The 6,749-nt window shown below is 34.7% G+C and overlaps 1 long non-coding RNA gene across 1 annotated transcript; it reads right to left on the bottom strand.

Annotated features, from left to right (window-relative positions):
- Positions 1 to 3,005: 3,005 nt before the first annotated feature.
- LOC138882321 (uncharacterized) lies at positions 3,006 to 6,318 on the bottom strand. Its single transcript, XR_011403862.1, has 2 exons — positions 5,780 to 6,318; positions 3,006 to 3,291 (listed from the first exon to the last, which is right to left on the bottom strand). It is a non-coding gene; the product is annotated as an uncharacterized lncRNA (long non-coding RNA).
- Positions 6,319 to 6,749: the final 431 nt, after the last annotated feature.

Below are 6,749 nucleotides of genomic sequence, written 5' to 3' on the forward strand. Positions count from 1 at the left end.
TCGGTGAATGTCTTACTCAAAAATACACCTCCAGCTGAAGCATCCACATTGGCCTTTAGATTGTCAGCTAACCCCATGTAGAACCTCTGGCCAAGCATCTGGTCGGAACTGCCATGGTGAGGACACTTCACCAACATCCCTTTAAATCTTTCCCAAGTTTCCTGCAAGGTCTAAGTCGGTTGCTGCTTGTATTGCACTATTTCATCAATCTGCCTTGCAGTCTTGTTGGGCGGGTAGAACTTATTCAGGAACTGCTTTACTAATTCCTCCCATGTGACAATGGAATTAATTGGGAGCGAATTCAGCCAGGTCTGAGCTTCCCCAGTCATAGAGAACGGGAACAACAATAGCTTGATAGCTTCTGGGGTCACATTTGGCTGCCTTTGAGTCACACAAATTGACAGAAAAATTTTCAAATGTTGCTGAGGGTCTTCAATGTGTGACCCGGAGAACAATCCCTTATTCTGCAGTAGATGCAACATGTTGTTGGTGATCTGGAATGTCTCCGCTTGAACTGCGGGCACAGCTATGGTAGTTGCCAGGTTGTCAGCTGTGGGTTGAGCCCAATCATAAAGTGAAGCTTCTGGCACAAGAGGTGCCACCACTCTGACATTTGGGTCAGCTGGCTCATCCTTGATGTTTCCGTTGACATTCTCTACATCACCCATGTCAAATTCAAGCTGGTGTGGTTGTTGTGATTGTTGGATCCTCCTATTAGCACGGTTCAATGCCTAGAATTTTTTCTAGAGGTCTGAAAGTCCTTCAAGCAGTTCTCCAGTCCTCGAAGAATTTCTAGGCATACACCTGAATTCCACAAGAGTTCAAACGTTAGAATTTCAATGAAAATTGTTTAACACCTTTGAAAATTGATTTGAACTAATAATTTTAACACTACTTCTAATGTGTAATAAACAACACCGTTAATTCCTCGGCAACAACGCCAAAATTTGATAATGCCCAACTATGCCTTTTAAAAGACAAAGCGGTCGCTGCAAATATAATCCGGTTTTAAGTCCAGAATCGAATCCTCAGGGAACTAACCTATCTATTACACTCTTCGGCAATGTTATTATCAACTCAATCAATCTCTACATGCAAGATTTTTGCTCAATTAAGATTGGGGTTTTGTTTAACTACTTCAAATACTATAAAAAATAACGGTAAGCTAAAAAAAAGATAATTCAATGATAAAAAGGTCTAGGGCAATGATTTCCCCAATTGCTAGTTTAGGTCTCGACTCTTCTGCTATAATCTCACTGTAATACTCTATGAGGATTAAGAATTATGGGTTATTGTAATTTTCTCTCGATCAACTACAATAATTTACTAGAGCATTCTCTCGAACTACTCTAGCTGACAATATATGTGCAACTCTAAATTATCCCACTAAAGTTTCGTTATCTCTAAACCCCACTTTTAAGTTCAAGTAATGAATCTCTTCAATTACCCAAAAGTGGTGTTGTTCAATAGCTGTCTAACCTAATACTCTTTCTCAAGCACTATAAGGTAATTAGACACAATTAATCAAGGGCTCATTCAATTAATCACCATACAAAACGTAGTTGAACAATCATATCATAAATCCGGCTTGATTATAACAACTTGAGTCAAAACTTCAACCAACAATTGGTTCCATCAACCCTAGATAAGTGTTTAGCTACTTATAACAAAATAAGAGAAAACTACTAAATTGTTCATAATGAAACTTGCAAGAATTAAAAGGAGATAGAAAAACTCTAATGTTTGGTTGATCTTCTCACTCTTGTTCTTGCCTCCAAAAGTAGTCTAAAATCAGCTTCGCACAATCTTGGGCGAGTTTCTAAAGCATATAAGGAGTTTACAAAAGTTTTTCCGATTTTACACTTTGGTCCTCACACTTTCCAGCAGCGTGAAGAGGGCACTGCGGTCGCGGCCAACTGCGGTCGACCGCGGTGAATGCTGACCTTTCTGCCTTACGTTGTTAATATACCGCGGTCACGGTGACCTTCTTTCCCAGGCCATCTATGCTTCTTTGTGTTCGGGTACTTCTCGAGCGAGCATTTTTCTTCACATTATCGCCTCCAAAAAACTCCATGTTGCTTCCTCTCATATAATATTCCCTGCTAAACAAAAGAACACTATTTAAAGTATTTTGTTGGAAATTTATCTACAAAACAACAACAAAGTTTGGTCATATTAAGGTGTAAATATCAACTATATAGCCTACTATCACCTACGTATCACGACCACGCATGAATCAGATCTTTGCGTAGTTCTGGAAGATCGGGAATAAAGTAAACAAACCAACGTTTTCTTTTTTTTCTTTTTTTTATGACAATCTGATGAGAAAAGAGAAATAAAAGAAGCAAACCCTTTTTTTGAATTTTCTAGACTTAATGTTCTATAACCTATTCTAAACGCAAGCTTAACGAGCCTATATTTTCTTTTTTCTTTCTTTTTGAAACAAATACTCTACGGGAACTATTAGGGAAAAACTCTAGAAGAGAAAAACATTTTATTTATTTTTTTTAGGAAGGAAATCTAAAGAATAAACCACAGAAAAATATTTTGAATTTTCATTTGATATCCCTGAAAAATGATTTCGAAGCGAGAAATTAACAAAATAAAAGATATTTTTAGATTTCAGTTTTTGATTACCTAAAGAAAAAACTTTAAAGATAAACAAAAGATAAAGTATGCTTCTTTTCTATGTACAATATCCTAAAGTTCTAGTGAAAATAAGAAAACATTTTTTTTCATTTTTCATTAATTTCCCAAAGAAGAATCTCAAAAGAAAATCTTTTTGAATTTTTTGAATTGATATATTAAAGAAAACTTTTTAAAGAGATACTAAAATAAAATTCTCTTTTTTTTGGATTTTTAGTCTTAATGTACCAAAAGGAAGTATAAAAGCAATTTTTGTTCTGAGTTCTAAATATTAACTTTCTAAGGGAAACCACCTCAAAAGAAATATTTTTTTTTTAATTCTAGAATTAGTATTCCAAAGAAAACTTCTAAAGGAAATATAAAAACACAAAATTTCTTCTTTTTTTTCGCTTTTTTGACTTGTAACACATTTCCAAATACAAAATAAGAAATACAATAACAAAAGACTCGGCAAACTTAACTAGACTATGACAAACTCTAACATTACCTAAAAGACTGGATACTACTATACAAGACTAGAAAGTAAAACATGAACAGTTGACTCAAAAACATAAAATGGATCCTCGAGCAGCTCCTGAATGCAGTGATCCTGAGGTATCTGTCATGCTCAAACTCCGGTAAGTAGATCCACATCTGTATGAAAAACTTTTAACCAACACTATGTGAGATAATAACACTCCCTATTAACATATGCAAGACATATTTGAGGCTATTTTTGCAAAATGACTATGTGGCCAAAAGTGGCTAAAAATGCAAAATTTGGCTAAGACCCCGCAAAGCCAAGAACCTAAGATTTACTAGGAAGACTGGACCCTATGTGAGTTATCTACGTATCACGCCCCGATCGACGAGAATCAGGTATCGTAGTTCGGGCAGATTGGATACGGGCGAGAAATAAAAATAACAACTAATTCAGAGAAAAAACATTTTTTATCTTTTGTTTTGAAAAATGATGAAACATGTAAACTCCTTTTGGATTTTCTTATTTTTCCCCTTTTTTTTGATTTTCTGATTTTCGGAAAATGATGAAAAAGTGCAAAATCTTTTTTTTTTTGAAATTTCAAGCTCTTTTTTCTTTTCTTAACAACAATGTGATAGAAAACATAATTGGGCCCTCCTCGCTTTATCCTCACACTTCACCTCTTTTTTTCTTTTTCATTTGCCCCCAATTATCATTGGTCTGCCAAATGACCCTTTTACCCTTGAAGAAATGCAACATGTAGCACATATGATACATCAGGATGGTCTTTTCTAATCGGGTGCACCTGTCATAGATGGACCCAACCCCTGTGTTGAGTCCCTATTGTCAAAAATGCACATGATGCAAGCAAGCGCTCCTACTAGGGATCCGGCATGAGGCTATGTTATACTAGGTTTGAAAACCTGGGTTTATTGTTCTAGACCTGGCTTACCCGGGCAGACAGCTCGAGCCGAGGCGGGCAGCGTACCGGGAATACAGAAGCTTCACCGGCTTTGCAACTTGTCCGAACCTCGTTCTAACATTGGATAAGACTCTAGACAGAAGAGAAGTCACATGAAGTGCACCCTTCTCAAATGATTTAGAAGACTCGGAGAGAAGAAGGGTTTCGTAGCAGTTTATATACAGTTCACAGAATATCAAAGCGATAAAAGCAACACTTAGCAAATTAGGCCCAAACATGGAACAAAATCAGATAATAAATAAAGCCAAATATAACAATTCATCTAAGCTCGAATTCTGAACCAAAGTTCTGGGTTCGATCCCTAGCAGAGTCGCTAGAGCTATCACACCTCCTTTTTCACTACCCCCGGAAGGGTATAAGGGAGTTTTTTCAATTTAAGTGACAATTGAAACGGGATCATTTTATTAAAAATTCAGAGTCGCCACTTGGGATAATTTATGGTATCTCAAGTCACCGGTTTAAAATCCCAAATCGAGGAAAAGATTGACTCTATTTTACAGTCCGCAAACACAGAAATTCAGGTAAGGAACTTTGTTAACCCGAGAGAAGGTGTTAGGCATTCCCGGGTTTTGTGGTTCTAGCACGGTCGCTCAACTGTTATAATTGGCCTATTATCTGATTTTAATACATGTTTTAACCTATGGTACAATTTTTAACTTATTAATCGCTTTTAATTATTTTAGGAAAAGATTCAACATTATTTAAAACACGCCTTGAACCACGCCACATGAAATGCACACGCAATCCACGACACATTTTATTTAACGTTGTTGAGAATTGGAGTTGGGTCACATGAAATGCGCACTCGAGTTTAAGGAAATTAATTTAAATGGTGCGCCTAAAGTAAGCCACGGTGTTCATAATTATTCATTTTTTCTAAATTTAAGTAGGAAAATGAATTAAACTAATATTACCAGATATGATCAAGAAAACTGGAAAAGAAAACAATTAAAGAACGCTAACAAATTACAAATGTTTCTCTATTTTTGGGTTAGCCAAAGATATGCAGCAATCCATATTGTTCTTTTCCTCTTCTTCCTTTGCATTGGAGGTAATTCAATAATCAAACAATTATAGTTAGTTAACAAAAAAAATGATAAAAGACTACAATTCAATGTAGTACGTCTAATTACATCAATTTGAAAGAGATTTGACATTAACTACTGTTCAAACCAACGAGCTTTTCCTGCCATCTAAACCTCATTATTTTTTCATATAACTCTTACACATTATTACCAATTGGAAATAACCACAAACTATTCTTGTTCATCAACACACTGATCACGGGCAGAATTACAGAGCTAAATTAGTACATAAAATTGTGATAAAAGCAAAATTCCATAATTAACTGTTTCAATTAACCCAAAGAGAAATTCGTGCATACTGAATATTTGAACAATCCAAAAAAAAAATAGATTTGCAATTCACTTTGAAAAATATTTTTAAACATACCAGTGAACAAACAACTACAAGCTTCATGGCATTGCTAGCTCAAAAAGGTTTACGATTCGGGTCCCAAATGTTATGGCAGTATCTAAATCCAATTTTATATTCAAATAGACAAGATATGTAAATCAATAATTGTAATCACTTGTTCAACAGATAAGAACATGTAGTTTCTGAAATCCTTTCTCATAAAAAACAACAAGTGGTCCAAATCAAATTACAAAGTCGAAATCAAGAAAATGTACCTTGCTCCAATAGAATAAAAGAGAAACAATGATAAGAAATGAATATGGATCTCGGCAATGCAGTGAACTAGCAGCACACAGTAGTTTCTTCGATTCAAAAGTTTTTACCCAGGAAATGTGCAGCAAACCCGTTAAACTTGAAAACAACTATCGGCTCTTCTTCTCTTTCTTTCTTTTTTTTTGAACTTTTCTTTAGTTTTAAAGATTTTTGATTTTCAGATCTTCATTTGAGTTTTTGTTTTAGCTTTGTTTCAGCCATTTTTGCATTTCGCGTGTGTCAATCATGAGTGAAAGGTGAGTGAAGGAAAGAAGAAAAGAAGGGGAAAGTGTTGGTTTTTTAGAGAAATCAAGCTGAAGAAGATGACCTGGGGCGCCGTTTCTCTATATTTCTAAGGGGTAAGGGATCTAATCATCTTGTATTGGTTGTGAGATGAAGAAGCAGCAGCGTTGGTTTTGGGTATTGAAGAAAAATGGGGATCTCCTTCTCTGTGGCGCTGCCTTTTGTCTGGGATCTTTTTTAGGTCTCCCCAAATCTGATTTCTTTTGTGTCTTAACTCCCCTTTTATGTGAAGGATTAGGGTATGAAAAATGAAAAAAAGGGTAGTGGGTCAAATGGGTATTGGTATTGGAATTGGTTTGGGGTTTAGAATTGATTTGGGCATGGACCAATTTTAGAAGAAACAAGACCAAAAATACATTCTTCCTAATTTCCTTTTCTCCTTTTTCTTTTCTTTAATTAATTAATCTATTTTTGTAGAAATTAAAATTCTTTATTTATTTTTAACATTAAAATAACTAATTAACTTAAAACTAAAGAAAAATGCTAATTTAAAAGAATAAAAATTAAATATGTAAAAATGACAATTTTTAGGATTTTTTCTATGATTTAAAAATATTAAAATGCATGAAATGCAAATAAATAAAGAAAAATTCCTAAAATCAGTAAAAATTATTTTTGGTCTATTTTTAG

This window comes from Nicotiana sylvestris, chromosome 11 (assembly GCF_000393655.2).
Source record: "Nicotiana sylvestris chromosome 11, ASM39365v2, whole genome shotgun sequence".
Classification (NCBI taxonomy): domain Eukaryota; kingdom Viridiplantae; phylum Streptophyta; class Magnoliopsida; order Solanales; family Solanaceae; genus Nicotiana; species Nicotiana sylvestris.